This window comes from Scyliorhinus torazame, chromosome 3 (genome assembly GCF_047496885.1).
Source record: "Scyliorhinus torazame isolate Kashiwa2021f chromosome 3, sScyTor2.1, whole genome shotgun sequence".
Classification (NCBI taxonomy): domain Eukaryota; kingdom Metazoa; phylum Chordata; class Chondrichthyes; order Carcharhiniformes; family Scyliorhinidae; genus Scyliorhinus; species Scyliorhinus torazame.
Window position 1 is genome coordinate 142,731,284 of NC_092709.1, and position 17,526 is coordinate 142,748,809.

At 53.7% G+C, this 17,526-nt stretch overlaps 1 protein-coding gene across 6 annotated transcripts in view; it reads right to left on the reverse strand.

Moving 5' to 3' along the window:
* LOC140408721 (coiled-coil domain-containing protein 158-like) overlaps nt 1–17,526 on the reverse strand; it is a 418,982-nt gene that overhangs the window by 184,168 nt on the left and 217,288 nt on the right. The window lies entirely within an intron of this gene.

Sequence of the window (17,526 nt, forward strand, 5' to 3'; positions counted from 1 at the left end):
CAGGACTGGAGCGCGTAGGTGGCCAAGAAGAGGTCCGGGTACAATCGGGCTAAGGCGGTTCTGCATCGGAAGGGGGTGAAATTTGGGATGCTGCAGCCGGCGCATTTAGTGCAGTGGGTCACGTTTAAGGACCGGCACCATTACTTTGAGACGCCGGAGGAGGCGTGGACCTTTATTCAGGCTGAAAAGTTGGACACGGACTGAGGGTCGGTGGCGAGGGGAGGTCGCTGGGGGCTACTGTGGTTACTGTGCTTTGGGGGATGTTCTGTTCTGTATTGTTTCCTTGGGTGCTGGGTGGGGTAGGGTGAAATGGTTCGAAGTGGGAGTTTTGTGAGAGTGTGGGCGTCGGTGGTTGGAAGGACGGGGCCCCGTTGGGGGGAGGGGAGATGGGAGGTCCGAGGTGAGGGAGCTGGAACAGGCCGCAAAAGGGAGCTGCGCCAGAGAGGCGGGGCCGGTGTTAAGGAAAGCGTGGGCTTTTCCCCGCGCTACGGAAGGAAGAGGGCGGGGCTGGGGGGGGAAGGGCGGTGTTGGAGAGGAGCGCCCGCTGATGGACAGGACGGGGGGGGGGGGGGAAGACTACCACACTGGGGGGTCAATGGAGTGGCGGGGGTCAGCAAGAGTCAGCTGACTTACGGGAGTGCTACGGGGGGAGCAACGCAGCTAGGGGGGGGACCTCGCTTGGGGGGGGGGGGGGGGTGGAGGGAGGGAGTTACTGGGTTGCTGCTGCATTGGCCAAAGGGGAGCTGGAGCTCGGAGAGAGTGTCGGGGCGGGGGTCTGCCGCTGGGGGGAATGGAGAGTGCAGGAGGCACGGGCACGTGGCTGGCCTGGAAAAGGGGATGGCTAATCGGCAGGGGAGGGGGGGCGGGAAGCCCCCTGATCCGGCTGATAACTTGGAAAGTGAGAGGCCTGAACAGGCCGGTCAAGAGGGCCCGTGTGTTTGCGCACCTGAAGGGACTGAAGGCAGATGTGGTTATGCTCCAGGAGACGCATTTGAGGGTGGCAAATCAGGTCAGGCTGAGAAAGGGGTGGGTAGGGCAGGTTTTCCACTCGGGGTTGGACGCAAAGAATCGAGGGGTGGCGAATTTGGTGGGGAAGTGGGTGTCGTTTGAGGCGCTGAACATCGTGGCAGACAATGGAGGTAGGTATGTGATGGTGAGTGGTAAGCTGCAGCGGGTGCGGGTGGTATTAGTGAATGTATATGCCCCGAATTGGGATGATGCCTGATTTATGCAGCGCATGTTGGGCCGGATTCCGGACCTGGAGGCAGGGAGCTTGATAATGGGGCGGGGACTTCAACACGGTACAGGATCCAGCATTGGACCGCTCCAGGTCCAGGACGGGTAAGAGGCCGGCGGCGGCCAAGGTGCTGAGGGGGTTTATGGACCAGATGGGAGAAGTGGACCCATGGAGATGTGTCAGGCGGAAAGGAGTTTTCGGGGCCAGGGAATTTTCTTTTTTTTCCCACGTCCATAAAGCCTAGTCCCGAATAGACTTCTTCGTTAAGAGCAGGGCACTAATCCCGAGGGTGGAGGGCACGGAGTATTCGGCCATAGCCATCTCAGACCATGACCTGCATTGGATGGAGCTGGAGCTAGGGGAGGAGTGGGACCAGCGCCCGCTGTGGCGCCTGGATGTGGGCTTGCTGGCGGATGAGGGGGGGAGCGGGCGGGGTGCATTGAAAGCTATCTAGAGGCTAACAATAATGGGGAGGTGCAGGTGGGGGTGGTCTAGGAGGCGCTGAAGGCGGTGATTAGGGGAGAGCTAATCTCTACGAGGGCGCACAAGGAGAAGAAGGAGAGAGAGAGGGAGAGATTGGTGGGGGAGATTTTAAGGGTGGATAGGAGGTATGCAGAGGTCCCCGAGGAGGGACTACTCAAGGAGTGACGAAGCCTCCAGGCCGAGTTCGACCTGTTGACCACCAAGAAGGCAGAGGTGCAGTGGAGGAAAGTGCAAGGGGCGATGTATGAATACGGGGAGAAGGCTAGCCGGATGTTGGCACACCAGCTTCGGAAGCGGGAGGCAGCGAGGGAGGTTGGGGGAGTTAGGGGTAAAGGGGGGAACACGTTGCGGAGTGCGGTGGGAATAAATGGGGTATTCAGGTACTTTTATGAGGGGCTGTATAGGTCTGAGCCCCCGACGGAGGAGTGGGGGATGCGTCGATTTTTGGATCGGCTGAGGTTCCCGAGGGTGGAGGAGGAGCAGGTGGCTGGACTTGGGGCACCGGTAGGGCTGAAGGCGCTGACTAAGGGGCTGGGGAGTATGCAGGCGGGGAAGGCACCGGGGCCAGATGGGTTCCCGGTGGAATTTTACCAGAAGTACATGGATCCGATGGGCCCTCTATTAGTGAGGACTTTCAATGAGGGAGGGGGGGTCCCTACCCCCGACGATGTCTAGGGCGCTGATCTCGCTGATCTTGAAGCGGGACAAGGACCCATTACACTGTGGGTCATATAGGCCAATCTCTCTCCTCAACGTGGACGCGAAGCTGTTAGCGAAGGTGTTGGCTACCAGAATTGAGGACTGTGTCCTGGGGGTGATTCACGAGGACCAGACGGGTTTTATTCAGGGAAGGCAGCTGAATATCAATGTGCGGAGGCTCCTTAACGTAATTGTGATGCCTGCAGTGTAGGGGGAAGCGGAGATAGTGGCGGCGATGGACGCGGAAAAGGCCTTTGATAGGGTGGAGTGGGGGTACCTTTGGGAAGTGTTGAGGAGGTTTGGGTTCGGGGCGGGGTTCATTAGTTGGGTTAGGCTACCTTACGAAGCCCCGGTGGCGAGTATGGCCATGAATCGGAGGAGGTTGGAATACTTTCAGCTGTACCGGGGGACGAGGCAGGGGTGCCCGCTATCCCCCTTGCTATTTGCATTGGCAATTGAACCTTTGGCTATGGCTTGAAGGGAGTCCAGGGACTGGAGGCGGCTGGCCCGGGGTTGGGGGGACGGGACGGGACGGGGGGGGGGACCGGGTATCGTTGTATGCCGATGACCTGTTACTGTATGTGGCGCACCCAGTGGGGGGGGGGGGGGGGGGCTGCCGGAGGTGATGCGGATCCTCAGGGAGTTTGGGGACTTTTCCAGGTATAAGCTCAACGTGGGGAAGAGTGAGCTCTTCGTGGTACACCCAGGGGACCGACCAGGGAAGGGGGATAGACGAGCTTCCATTTAAGAGGGCGGAAAGGAGTTTTCGGTACCTGGGGATCCAGGTGGCCAGGAGCTGGAAGGCCCTACACAAGCTCAACTTGACGCGACTGGTGGAGCAGATGGAGGAGGAGTTTTAAAGGTGCGATATGCTGCCACTCTCCCCGGCGGGTCTCCCTGGCGGGTATGGTGCAGTCGGTGAAAATGACGGTGCTCCCGAGGTTCCGTTTTGTATTCCAGTGCCTCGCCATCCTGATCCCCAAGGCCTTTTTCAAGCAGGTCAGCAGGAGCATCATTGGATTCGGTTGGCGAAAAAGACCTCGAGGGTGAGAAGGGTGTTTCTGGAGCGGAGTAGGGACAGAGGAGGGTTAGCGTTGCCTAATCTGTGTGGGTATTACTGGGCTGCCAATGTGGCGATGATACGCAAGTGGGTAATGGAGGGGGAGGGGGGGGGCATTGAAGAGGCTGGAGATGGCGTCCTGTGTGGGCACGAGTCTGGGAGCGCTGGTGACAGCACCGCTGCTGCTCCCGCTGACTAGGTACACCACGAGTCCGGTGGTGGCGGCGAGTTTGAATATTTGGGGGCAGTGGAGACGCCACAGGGGTGAGGTAGAGGCTTCGGTTTGGGCCCCGATCCGGGAGAACCATCGGTTCGTCCCGGGGAGAATGGATGGAAGGTTCCTGAGCTGGCACAGGGCAGGAATTAGAAGGATGGGGGACCTGTTTTTAGATGGGGCGTTTGCGAGCCTTGGGGCGCTGGAGGAAAAATTTGGGCTTCCCCCCGGAAATGCCTTCAGGTACATGCAGGTAAGGGCGTTTGTAAGACGTCAGGTGAGGGAGTTCCCGCTGCTTCCAGCACGCAGGATCCAGGATAGGGTGCTCTCGGGGGTGTGGGTTGGAGAGAGCAGGGTCTCGGCGATCTACCAGGAGATGCAGGAGGAGGAGGAGACCTTGGTGGAGGAGCTATAGGGTAAATGGGAGGAGGAGCTTGGGGAGGAGATAGACGAGGGTGTGTGGGCGGACGCCCTGGGTAGGGTTAATTCTTCCTCCTCTTGCGCCAGGCTTAGACTGATACAATTTAAGGTTCTTCACAGAGCGCATATGACAGGGGTGAGGCTGAGCAGGTTATTTGGGGTGGAAGACAGGTGTGGGAGGTGCTCGGGGAGCCCAGCAAATCATACCCACATGTTCTGGGCGTGCCTGGCGCTGGATGGGTTCTGGAGGGATATTGCGAGAATGGTGTTTAAGGTGGTGAACACCCGGGTTAAGCCGAGCTGGGGGTTAGCACTATTTGGGGTATCGGACGAGCCGGGAGTGCAGGAAGCGAAAGAGGCCTGTATTCTGGCCTTTGCGTCCCTGGTAGCCCGGCGGAGGATTCTGCTACAGTGGAAAGATGCGAGGCCCCCAAGCGTGGAAGCCTGGATCAGCGACATGGCAGGGTTCATTAAATTGGAGAGGGTAAAATTTGCCTTGAGAGGGTCTGTGCAAGGGTTCTTCAGGCAGTGGCAACCGTTCCTAGACTTTCTAGCGGAGCGTTAGAAGGTGGTCAGCAGCAGCAGCAACCCAGGGGGGGGGCGGTGTACTTTGTGTTTTCTACTGTGTTTATTATTGCTTAATGGGGGGGGGGTTGTATATTGGGGGAATTCGTGATGTAGTTGTAAGATGTTTATTTATGTGTTCTTTGTTTTTCTTTTTTCTGTAAGGGGGAGGTTTGTTGAAAATATGTAAAAATTTGAATAAAAATATTTCTAAAAAAAATAAATAAAGCAGGCCTTCCATCAAGTAGGCGACAACTGGCTCTTGCTAACTCTCCAGCCAGCAGGCAAGACCACTATCACCTACATTAACTTCCACCCTCTGTTTCTCTCCCTCTAACCAGTTTTTAATATAATTTGCTACCCTCCTTCTCATTCCATGCCTCTTCAAATTCACCAATCAGCTGCTCTGTGGTACCTTGTTAAACACCTGCTGAAAAATCCTTGTGCACATCCACTCCAGTTTCCTCATCCATCAAATCATGATCAGATGAATTCCATGAAATTTTTCCAATACAATCTTGCTTTCTGAAGTCCAGGTTGACTCCATCTGATTCATTTCTCTCTGCCTCAGTACTTCAGCTGTTGTTGCATTCATCTATGCCTTTGCTAGTTCTGTATTTGAATATGCCAATGCTATTTTCTGGGTTTCCCAAACAATTTAAGATGACCAACAAGATGTCCAAGTGGGAATTCAGAAGAAACTTCTTGACCTGAATATTAGTGAAAATGTGGCCCTCACTACCACAGGGTAACATTGTATTGTTGCATTAAAGGGAAGCTGGACAAGAATATGAGAGAGAAGGTAATAGAGGGTTACGATGATAGATTTAGATAATGAAACATGGGAGGAGGCTGAAATGGAGCATAAACAGCAGCATGTACTGATTGGACAAATTCACCTATTTCTCTGCGACAGATTGTATGTAATAGTCTATAAACTTCAACTTAGCCAAAACGCTGCAGCCATATCCCAGCTCACACCATCCTATTCATCCATCACCCCTGTGCTGGCTGACCCAAGTTCTTTCCCAATCAGGCAATGGCAGGATTTAAAAATTCTTGGTCTTGTCTTCAAGTCACTTCAAGGTCATATCCCTTTTTTGCAGCCCTACACCCCACCGAGATCTCTGCAGTCCTCTAATTTTGGCTTCCTGTAAGACTCCAATTTCCATTGCCCCACCATTAGCGGCCAGCGCTTTTTAGCTGTCAAGGCCCTCAGCTCTGGAATTTGCTCCCAACATCTCTCCATGTCAATTGCTTGCTCCTGCAACTTGGTCCTTAAAACTTACCTCTTTGATCAAGTTTTAGGTCACTTGTGTGGCTAAGTGTCAAATTTTGTTTAATAATTCTCTTGTGAAATGACTTGATGAACAGTGTTCATATCAATAAATGATGCAAGTATGGTTACAGATATATCCTTTACTGTTTCAAAAAGGGCTACGACGACAGACAGCGATTGAAATAATACAACCAAGATGCAATTCGCACCTTGGATGTGTCGTGTGCCAGCTTTAGATTAGTTAATTAAATGATGGGAAGACAAATTTCAAGTAGCCTTCTCAATTGACAGCAAAGTATCACACAAGTTTATCATTGGAATCAATCAATGGGGCTAGATTTTCATCTCCCATAGGTGGTGCGAATCAGGTCTCGAAACAAAATTTAGGACGCAATTCTCTGGCCTCGTTGCATTCTCGTTCAAGGGAAACAAGGCTGGTGAATAGCGGGAGATGCTGAAAACGAGAACCGCGCCAGGTGCCAAACAGTTTGCACTGCAACCGGCCCGCTCCCGTAGGCTAGATCGGGATCTTCCCGTCGTTTGGCAAGAAACCAATGATCACCACTTAAGCCCCATTTCCATACAATTAGCGGGAGTGACCCCATATCCAAGAGCTTCCCGAGATTCATTGGCCTCCCCAGCAAGTGGTCATGCTGGTGCCGATTAGTACTGCTCTTTAAAAAGGCGAACAGGCTGAAGGGCTTCTGCGGGGAGCCGAGGATGGGAGTAGTCATCTTTGTTCACAGGCAAAGAACCCGGGGGCACTGGGCTTGCTGCCCCAGTGCTCGACGAGGGGTGGGGGACCTCCACAGGGGTGGGAGACTGGGGGGTGGGGCAACTGTGCACGGCACCACCATGCCAACCCCTGATACGTGTACCCATTCCACGGGCAACCCTTGTCTCAGCCCGTCTGCCCCACGACCACCCATAACCCCACCGACTGCCGAGGTATCTGGCTGTGCGGCTGAAGGCCATTCCTGTAGGGATTTGGCAATCATGGTTAAGTGAGCACTTCACACAACCCAAGTGGATTCCCATGGGTGGGCGGGCCATGTAGCACATGGGAATCATTACCTAACATCTCAATCAGACCACGATGCCTGGACACTGTGCCTGAACACTACGGGAGGCAACACCACACATGCAGTAGCCAACATCCAAACTCCCAGGGGATGGAACAGAGCTCCAGGGCTCATGTCTATGGCCAGAGGGCATGTGAGTGCAATGGGGAGAGGACCAGCACCTGGTCCAGGTGACGTCCGGGGTACAGGGTCTGGAGTCCGTTGAGGGGGTGGATCAATGGGGGAAATGAAGGGTCCGGGGTGGGAGCACCATAGTTTGTCAGTGTCACACCCTCTCCCAATTTCTTACAGATATTGAATGGTATCGACAGTATTTTGGAACCCGCAGAACAGGCCCTAGTGGTGTTGTTGGTAGCCCGGGCGACCATCAGGTGTAGGGTCTGCAAATGCTGAAAGCGGCGACCCATGTGCCGGACCACGCCCCACAACCTGAGGACCCGGCCGCCTATCAGGCCAGGCAGGGACCCAGAGGGGGAGGTCCACGATGGCCGAGGGTGTACGGGTGTTGTTGGTCGTTTGAACAGATGACGGACAGCGCGTGCCGCAGGAGGCTCCGCCTCAACAAGGAGAATGTGCGGCACCTGTGCCATGTTCTCCTGGACTTGGCACTACACGGAGGAGGAGGACACCGGCTCTTTGGCCGTCAAGGACATCGCAGCCCTGGATTTTACGTCTTGGGATCATTCCAGGAATTGAGCGGGGACCTGTGTGGCATCTCGCAGGCCATAGCCCACAGGTGCCTCCGACAGGTCACGGATGCCGTTTGCCCGGGCGGAAAACGACATCAACTTTGACATGGACCAAGCCCAGCAAGATCCCCGGGCAGCAGGATTCTCCGCCATTGTCAGGATGCCCCAGGTCCAAGTGCTGATAGACTGCATGCATGTCGCCATGCGCTCACCAGGCCATCTGGGAGTGCCCTACATAAAAAGGAAGGAGTTCCACTCCCTCAACACACAGCTCGTACGTGACCACCACATGAAGATCATGCATGTGTGTGCACACTTCCCAGGGAGTGTCCACAACAGCTATATCCTGCGGCAGTCGGTCAACCCCAGCCTCTTCGAGGGCCACCCCAGGATGGGCGGCTGGCTCTTGGGGGGGATAAGGGGTACCCGCTGAGGACCTGGCTAATGACGCCAGTACGGAGGTCGGAGACCGATGCGGAGACCCAGTACAACAAAGCCCATGTGGCCACCAAGGCTGTCATTGAGCAGTGCTCTGCTCAAAAATGCGGTTCCAATACCTTGGCCATTCCGATGGTGTCCTGCAGTACACTGCCCGGAGGGTCGCCAGCTTTGTGGTGGCCTGCTGTGACCTCCACAACCTGGCACAGCAGCGGGAGAGGTGCTGGAGGTTGGGGATGAGGAACATGTGCCCACCTCCGTGGAGGAAGAGGACCAGTAGGGGCTGGAGGACGGCCCCAGGAAGGAACCTGAGGCCCAGTCGGAGGCTGCAGGACAGGGGCAGCAACGATGGTCCAGCAAGCCCGGAGGGCCAGGGAGGCCCTCATACTCGCCCGCTTCACATCGCACGTGGCCTGTCCGTCATCGATACCTTACAGACCCCCCACCCCCAGCTCACACCCTCCCAGGGTAAGTGCCACATCACTCCAGGGTTCTTGGACTGTGCCGGCGCCATCAGCGGGTCACTGTTGAGGGACAGGGGGGTGATGATAATCTGCAGAGCGCTGAGCGCCGGTGCTCCTCAATCTATGCCATGGGCTGACCCCTTCCTGTCTGTTGAGTGCTCGCTCACACCCATCACCTGCAAGTGTTGTACCGGGTGGTGGAGGGGGGGGGGGGGGGGGGGTTGGGGGAGGGGGGGATGCCTGGAGAGATGGGCCAAGGATTCGGAGGTCGGCCCGCATTTCGGAAGAAAGTGAGAGAGGCATCATTCTGGTTGTGCTCAAGGTTTTCTTTTATTGGCATTTTCAAAGTTATGTACAATGCTGTTCGTTTTTGTTTATTATACAGTGCGAAAAGGCTTTTTCTTACTTTTCGCTATTTACATATTCTTGCCGTCTGATACAGTGAGTCATCCCCCTCTGCACCTCCCGCCCCCCCAACCTAACACCCCTCCCCACGTCCACTCCCTCTGATGCTCCCCCTGGTCTGTCCAGTGGGGTGTTCCCCCTTCTCCTTCTTCCCCCCTCTCCCCCCCTTCTTTTTCTCCCTCCGCCGGCTTCAGCCGTGTCCTTTCTGTGGATGGGCCCAGGGATACTTTTCTTTGCAGAGGAAGTGTTTTATTTGGAGGTGTCTCATTTCCTGTCCTATCGGCAATTCCCATTCCTTCATCAATTCGTTCAGTGTCGCTAGTCTGTGTCCTATGTAAAAGTCCCTAACTGTCAGCGTTCCCTGTACTGTCTCCATTTTTTAAAGGTTGGGTCTAGCAAGGCTGGAAGGAATCTGTGGTTACCGCAGATGGGGACCAAGGGGGACATCTTGGTCAGCCCGAAGTGCTGTCTTAGTTGGCCCCACATTTTCAGTGTGGCCGCTACCACTGGGCTAGATGTGTATTTCGTCAAGGGGGGTGGGAGTGCTGCCGTGGCTAGGGCCCGGAAGGTTGTTCCCTTACAGGAGGCCTCCTCCGTCTGTACCCACTCTGAGTTGGGCTCGTGCACCCATCCCCTCACTCTTTCCGTTGTTGCTGCCCAGTGGTAGTATTGCAGGTTTGGCAGTACCAGGTCTTGTTTAATTTTCCTCCTTCGCAGTGTTGATTAGGGCTCTTGGGTTCTTGCCCCCACCTCCCCAAACGTCACAATTAAGCTATCTACATTTTGGAACAGTGCCTTGGGGATGAAGAACGGTCTGGATCTAAACAGGAAGAGGAACCTCGGCAGCATGATCATTTTGATCGTCTGCGCTCTCCCCGCCAGGGAGAGTGGGAGTGCGTCCCACTTCTGTAGGTCCTTTTTGACTTCCTCTGCCAGGCTGGTCAGGTTCCACTTATAGATTTGTGTCCAGTCCCTGGCTATTTGGATCCCCAGATATCGGAATCTATTTTGGGCTACTTTAAACGGGCGCCGTTCCATCTCTGTCCCTCCTCCGTTTGGGTTCACTGGGAATGCCTCACTTTTGCCCAGGTTGAGTTTGTAACCCGAGAAGGTTCCAAACTCTTTCAGGATCCACATGATTGCTTTGTCCTTCCTGTGGCTTTGAGACGTATAGGAGCAGATCATCCGCATAGAGTGAAATTCTGTGCTCACTGTGTCCTTTTTGGATGTCATTCCAGCTTTTCACGTCCCACAATGCTATTGCCAGGGGTTCGATTGTTAGTGCAAACAGGAGCGAGGACAATGGGCATCCCTGCCATGTGCCTCTTCATTGCTGGAAGTATTCAGAGCTGGTGGATTTGGTTTGAACGCTCGCCCTGGGAGTGTTGTTACAGGAGTCTCGCCCAGGCGGTGATTCTCGCTCCTAGCCCAAACTGTTCCAGTACCTCAAGGAGGTACTTCCATTCGACTCTGTTGAAGGCCTTTTCTGCATCCAGGGAGACGATCTTCACCTTTTTTCGGTATCGGTGAAATTGTGGCCTGCACTAGTGTATGAGGCAAAGTGCCCCTTGCCAGCGAGTCTGCGAACATGCCCCTTAGATGTGGTGTCAGGGCCGGTATGAATTTTTTATAGAAGTCCACCGGGAACCCGTCCGGTCCCGGTGCCTTCCCCGCCTCATGGAGCTGATGCTCTCCATGATTTCTCCCAGATCTATTGGTGCTTCCAGGTCCCCCCATCTGTCCTCCCGCACAACAGGTATTTCCAGTCCGTCGATGAAGTGTTTCATCCCCGCGTCCCTGAAAGGGGGCTCGGAGGAATACAGCCCTCGGTAGAAGGTCTAGGATGCTCGGTTACTCTCTTTTTGTTCCGCTACCAGTCTGCCTCTGCTGTCTTTTACATGCACTATTTCCCTCGTGGCTGTCTGCTTTCTCAGCTGGTGAGCCAGTAGGCGGCCAGCCTTGTCTCCGTGTTCGTAGAAGGTCCTCCGTGTCTGGCGGAGTTGGCGCTGGGCACGGCCTGTCTCCAACCTCACATCCACGCAGTGTGGAGTGTGGATGGAGATGACTATCGCGGAGTATTCCGCTCCTATAATTCCTGGAAGCACCAATTTCACCACTGCAAAGAAGTCGATGCGGGTGTATACCTTGTGCACCTGTGAGAAGAACAAGAATTTATTTTCTCCCGGGTGTAGGAATCTCCACGGGTCCACCACCCCCTTTGCTCCATAAATGCCCTCAGCTCCTTAGCAATGCCTGACTTTTTCCCCGTTCTGGGGTTTGATTGGTCAGTCAGCGGGTCCTGTACACAATTAACGTCACCCCTCATAATCAGTCGGTGTGTGTCAATGTCGGGGATTTCCGCCATGGTCTTTTTTATAAATTCTGCGTCTTCCCAGTTGGGAGCGTACACATTTACCAGGAGTACCGGTGCCCCTTCCAGGACAGCGCTGATCATGATGTACCGTCCCCTTGGGTCCGTAACTGTCCTAGTCTCCGTAAATCTCGTCCTCTTGCTGATCAGTATGGCTACTCCCCTAGCCCTCGTCCTGTAGCATGAATGATGCGTCTATCCCACCCAGCCCTTCCCTATCAGTAATCTGTCCTTCTCCTTCAGGTGTGTCTCCTTCACGTGTGTCTCGTGTCTCCCCCGCACTACCCTCCCGGCCCCCGTTCCTGTGGGATTAACCACTTACCTTATGGATGCGCCCCTGCACTCCGGGGTTTCCCTTTGTTAGGGGGCCGTCCAAAATGGTCACAGTCGCCGCTCTCGCCATGAGGTCAGGGCCCCTGCCCTCGGGGTTTCCCTTTATCCAGGGGGGTGCCAACATGGCCGCCAACTGTGTGTATGCCGCGTGGGTGCGCCCCTGCACTCCGGGGTCTCACTTTGCCCAGGAACCCTCCAAAGTGGCTGCTTGTGGCGCCATCTTGGTTCCTCAGCCTGTTCCATGCCCGCTGAGGCCTGTGCCTGTCTCACTGCCAATCCTTTCCTGCCTCTTTTCTGTTCTGTGAGTGTCCCCCCTATATTATTCCCTTTCTATCTTGCCCCCCCCTTGGCCAGACGCTCCCTCTCCCGAGAGGTACGCCACAGCCAGCCTTACTGCCTGTCTTCCCGTGCTATCCCTCCCTGCTAGTACGGTGGCTCCCCTCCCTGAGTTGGTCTAGCCCTGTCTCTATTCTGTCTGCCTGTCTCCGTTCCCTCCCTCGCCCCCTCACCTGTTTCCCTTATCCTCTCTCCCATCTGTCTGTCTTCCAACTTGACTCCGAGAACGAGGCAGCACAGTCCTGCGCAAACACAGAGTCGGTACAGTGGGTTTTGGTCCCATCTCATCCTCTGCTTTCAGTCCTTTTTTCTCCACTGCCCTCAACGTTCCCACGTTTGTTCTTTCTCCAGGTTGTTCGTTCGCACAAACTCTTCAACGTCCGCCGGTGTGCCGAACTAATGCTCTTTCCCCTTGTAAGTTACCCAGAGTCTGGCCGGGAACAACATGCCGAACCTCACCCCGCTCTTACAGAATGCGATTTTGCCTTATTAAACTCGGCCCTCGTTTTTGCAAGGTCCGCCCCAATGTCCTGATTCTGTGTCCTTCACATGAGCAACACTTTTTTTTCTGGGCCCAACTCAGGATCTTTTCCCAGTCCTGGGACCGGTGCAGCTTCGTGATTATCGCTCTCGGCTGCTCCCTCGTTTTGCGTTTTAGTCGGAGCGACGTATGTGCCCTATCGAGTTATGCGGGCTGAGGAAGCTGTCCCTGCCGTCTAGATTGCCCAGCATTTGGTCGATGTAGTCCGTTGGGTCCCTTCCCTCAATGCCCTCTGGTCGTGCCACGATACAAACATTCTGTTGCCAGGATCTGTTTTCCTGGTCCTCGACCTTCCCCTTCAAGTTCCCTTGGACTGCCAAAAACCCTGGAAATGTTTTATCCAAAAATCCTGGCAATTTCTCTATTTTGGGTCCGATTGGGAGGAGAGCCACCTGATGTGATCTGCCATGCTCAAGGGTTTTTAATGTGTTACAGATGTCCAACAATCCCCTGCTCTCCCAATAGGGCCGCCCTACTCTCCCCACCCCCTACCTCCTCCCACCCTTTCCTCCTCCCCCAGTGCCCTCAGTGATCCTCAACGTGCTTAACCTTCCTAGTTCTACCGCCAAGTCTAGGTGTGTCCCCCGGATGCACATCTGAGGTGGAGGCAGCCAGCTGCTTACCTCGTCCCTTGGCCTTCGATGCCCCTGCTGGGTGTACTCTGGGGGCTCTGGGCCAGAGGTCCCCGGCGGATTTGTCGGCAGCACATGCACAGCCGTGCTGCGCTGTCCCTTGTGCTGACCCCTGGACACGAGGCCTCATCAGAGGGATGGAGCCTGGGGGAACTGGGCCCGGGTTGGCACCCAGCACCCTCTCCTCCTACTCAGTGTGCATCGGGCCCTGGGGTTCACCTCGGGACGGAAGGGCAGCTGGTTCGAGCCCCAGCAGCCCCTGGATCCTCTGGCTCTGCCAGCCCTGGTGGCTCCCCGATGTCTGCCCCAAGGTGTTGACGCCCTCGGTGATGCTCCTCAGTGAATGAGCCATGCTCTGCAGCACCTCAGCAATGCCCACCTGCGACTGAGGCAAGCTCTGCAGCGCCTCGGCGATTCCCATCTGAAAGCGGCACATGTCCCTCAGTGCCTCATCCATGTTGGCCTGGTACTGGGTGATATTCCCCAACGAGTTGGACATCCTGCCGAGGCCCTCAGCCATGTCCGTCACCGACTGCACGACGCCTTGCACTCCTTCACTCATGGTGCCGATGTCGTACACCAGGTTTCCACTGCGGTTGCCGTCATAGCAGTGTTGACCTCGATGCCACGTATTGCCAGCGCCATCTCTTCTGCCCTTAGCTTCTGGGACTCCTCCAATCAGCTATGGACCTGCTGGAGTGTCCCTGCCATATCCCTCTGAATGTCCAAGCCGCACCCTAACGTGTCCATCAGTGCTGGTAACCTCTGTACCAGAGGCTCAGCATCAGGCTGGGACCCAGCTGGGACCTGAGGTCCAGCAGCCCTCTGATTGCTGTCTCACCTGGCGGTTCCTGTCTCCACCTGATGTACATCAGCAGCTGCGTGATATTCACCAGATTGTGCGCCAAAAGCCTGTCCACAAACTTTTCCCACCGAGGTGTGTGTATCTGCGCTGGTGGAGGGTGGGAATGTCAGCTGTGACATGTCGACTGTAGAACCCTCGGAGCGCTTCTCTGAGGTGGATCTCCTGGGAGGCTGGAGAAGGGACCATCCAGGATGGAGGACCTGCGGGAGAATGGATATGTGGTCAGTGGGAGGGATGGGTCAGTCAGTAAGGCAATCACTACTCATGTTTGACGGGTCCTCCGGGTGGGGCCCAGTGGATCCTTACCTCTGCGGCTTCCGCCAACCTCTGCATTGATGACCACTCTGTCCTCGTCCACCCACATCACTTCCAGGGCCCATCCCTCAAAGGTGGTGAGGATTCTTATATCTGGCACCCCTCTGCCATTCTGGGCCCTCTCCCGGCGATTGTGGGAGAGCTTCTCCTGTGGAGACGTAGAGAGGACATCATTAGCCACGCGCTTGGTTCACAGTGGTGGGAGGGGGGGCTGCGAAGGAAGGGTTGGGGGAAGTGTTGAAGGGAGAGGGGGGTGAAGAGAGGGTTGGGGCCACGTGGAGGGTTGAAGGGGTGGATGCTCGGGTGGGGGGGGGGGGGGAAAGGACTCTGGGGTAGGGGGGTGGTGGTCTTGGTGTCAACTCCGCCCTGCTGACCTTCTTAGGACACTGGAGGCCAGTCCTCCCCATCACACTCCCCAGGTTTACGGTCCCTGACATATCCCTCTGAATGTCCCCCTCGTACCAGGCGGCACTGGCTGCCCTGTGACTCACTCTCCGGGACCCTCGGCGGAACAGGACATCCCTTCTGGCCTACACCGCTTTGAGGAGCTTCCCCAGGTCTGCGCCGCCAAATCTTGGGGCCGGTCTTCTCAGCGCTCACTACCACACTTAGAAATCTTTCCTGAGAATCGCGCCCTGAGATTTGTTTGCTGGTAAAATAATTTTCCTCTGGCTTCCCTACCCCAAGCCATATCTCATGTGGTCTTTTTGGGGCGGCAAGGCCTTGGATACAAACATCTCTTTGGAAGTCTGGATTCTTCCTCATTGTGTGGACAACAGGAAAATTGTATTTCTTACCACAAACTATTTTCGTGTGGGTTTTGTAAGCCTCGGAAAAATGCACCTGCTTCAAGAGGTTGTGGCCAGTGGGGGAAACCTGCTGAGGAGTCAGGAACATTCTGAACGTTAAGTGTAAAATGTTTTGACACCTTCAAATGTCACTATTAGCTGCTGAATTGTAATGTAATGTATTTGTGTTTTTAATGCAGTGATTCATCATGAGGATCTAAAGTGCAAAGGTAAGTTGACAGTACTTTTCCAATCGTTAAAAGTTTTACAATGGATTAAAGATGCTAAATTAAATGTCGTCAGCCTCAGCTGTCATGTTTTGTGCTGTTATTTAAATTCACTAATAGCCCTAGGTGTAAAAACACCAGCTTTTGAAAGGTAAAAAAAACTGTGCACCTCCATTGATTAACAGGTAATCTGCTTTGAAATGGAAATAGACATTTGTTCTGTCAGTTTCAGGCAATGCAGCTGGAATCTTTTAAGACATTTTGTTGCCATTATGAAAGCTTGGCAGCTATTGGCTTCGTCTCAGCAAGTCCGAGAATGATTGAAACATTTTAAGAGGCTTTAAAACCACCTTTGATGTGATTTCAAATGCTTCAAAACTTGATAGGCACTTAAAGGATTACATTTTCTGACATTGGAGTCATCCTCCCGCCCCCTCCAGTATTAATGATGTTGAGTATGAATTCAGGGTTTTATTAGACTGTTACAGGTTTAATTTTACATGACTCCTGAGGGCTGTACGAGGAGAATGGCGGTCACATGGAGAGATGGTCGGGAGTGAGAATACATGGAGATGGGATGGGGGATGAGATCGGCATGGAAGTAGCATGAGGTAGGTGGGGCATAGGCAGATATGGAGATGGCATGAGGCGATCCAAAGGGACTTGGAGGCAACATTGCCAATCTGAGGGAGCATGGGATGGCCGGGGTGGGGGGGTTGTTGAGGGCTGATGGTTAAGGGGCCTGTACGGCTCAAAAAAGAAACTGTGAAGCTGACCTCTTGTGTGATGTTGGGCAAAGTCACACATGGGTTGGGTTTAAAAGGTGCAAAAGTGTCTAGGTCCCCCAAGCACACATGAAGCTCTGGCCCCTGATTGGAAACAAAGAATATACAAGCAAGATCTGTCATCAGTTGAGATCGAGGTGGAACTGATTGGTACCTAGTACAGCCTTCTATGTATGTATCTATGTATGTATGATCTGGATGTCCTGGTAAATGAATCACAAAAACCTGCTATCCAGATCTAGCAAAGGATTAGGAAGGCAAATTGAATGTTGTTGTTTATTGCAAGGGGCATGAACATAAAACTAAGGATGTTTTGCTACAGTTATACTGGTGAGATCACATTTGGAGTACTGTGTACAGTTTTGGTCTCCTTTCTTAAGAAAGGATATTATTGCATGAGTTTGGAGAAGGTTCACTTGGCTGATTGCTGGGATGAATCACAGAATCATTACAGCGCAGAAAGGAAGCCATTTGGCCCATCGTCTCTGCACCAGCTCTCCAAACGAGCAGCATGACTTAGTGCCATTCTCCTGCCTTTTCCCCATACCCTTGCACATTGTTCATATTCAAGTAATCATCTAGTGCCTCAATTGAACCTGCCTCCACCACACTTCCAGGCAGTGCATTCCAGACATGAACCACTCGTTGTACGAAAAAGTATTTTCTCATATTACATGTGCTTATTTTGAAAATCACTTTAAATCTGTGTCCACTGGTTTTTGATCCTTTTGCCATCGAAACAGTTTCTCCCTTTGTATTCTGTCCAGTCCCCTCATGATTTTGAACATGAAGGAGTTAACTTATGAGGAAATGTTGGACAGGTTGGGCCATATCCATTAGAGTTTTGAAAAATGAGAGGTGATTTTATTGGAACATACAAGATCCTGAGGGGACTTGACAGTGTGGATGCTTCAAAGATGTTTCCCTCAATGAGCGAAACAAGAGCTAGGGGTCATAGTTTAAAAATATGAGGTCTCCCATCGAAGACTGAGTTGAGGAGAATGTTTTTCTCTTAGAGGCATCATTAGGGTGTGGTATTTTCTTCACCAGAGAACCATGCCGGCTGGGTCATTGAATAGTTTTATGGCTGTGTTAGCTCGATTTTTGATTGACAAGGGAGGCAATGGGTATAGGGGATAGGCAGGAAAGTAGAGTTGAAATCATTTTCAGTTCAGCCATGATCTTATGAAATGGTGTAGCAGGTCAGGGGCTGAATGACCTACTCCTGCTCTAATTAGTATGTTCGTATGTGTAACTGAAAGTCTGTGACACCAGTTAAAAGCATCTAACAATTACAAT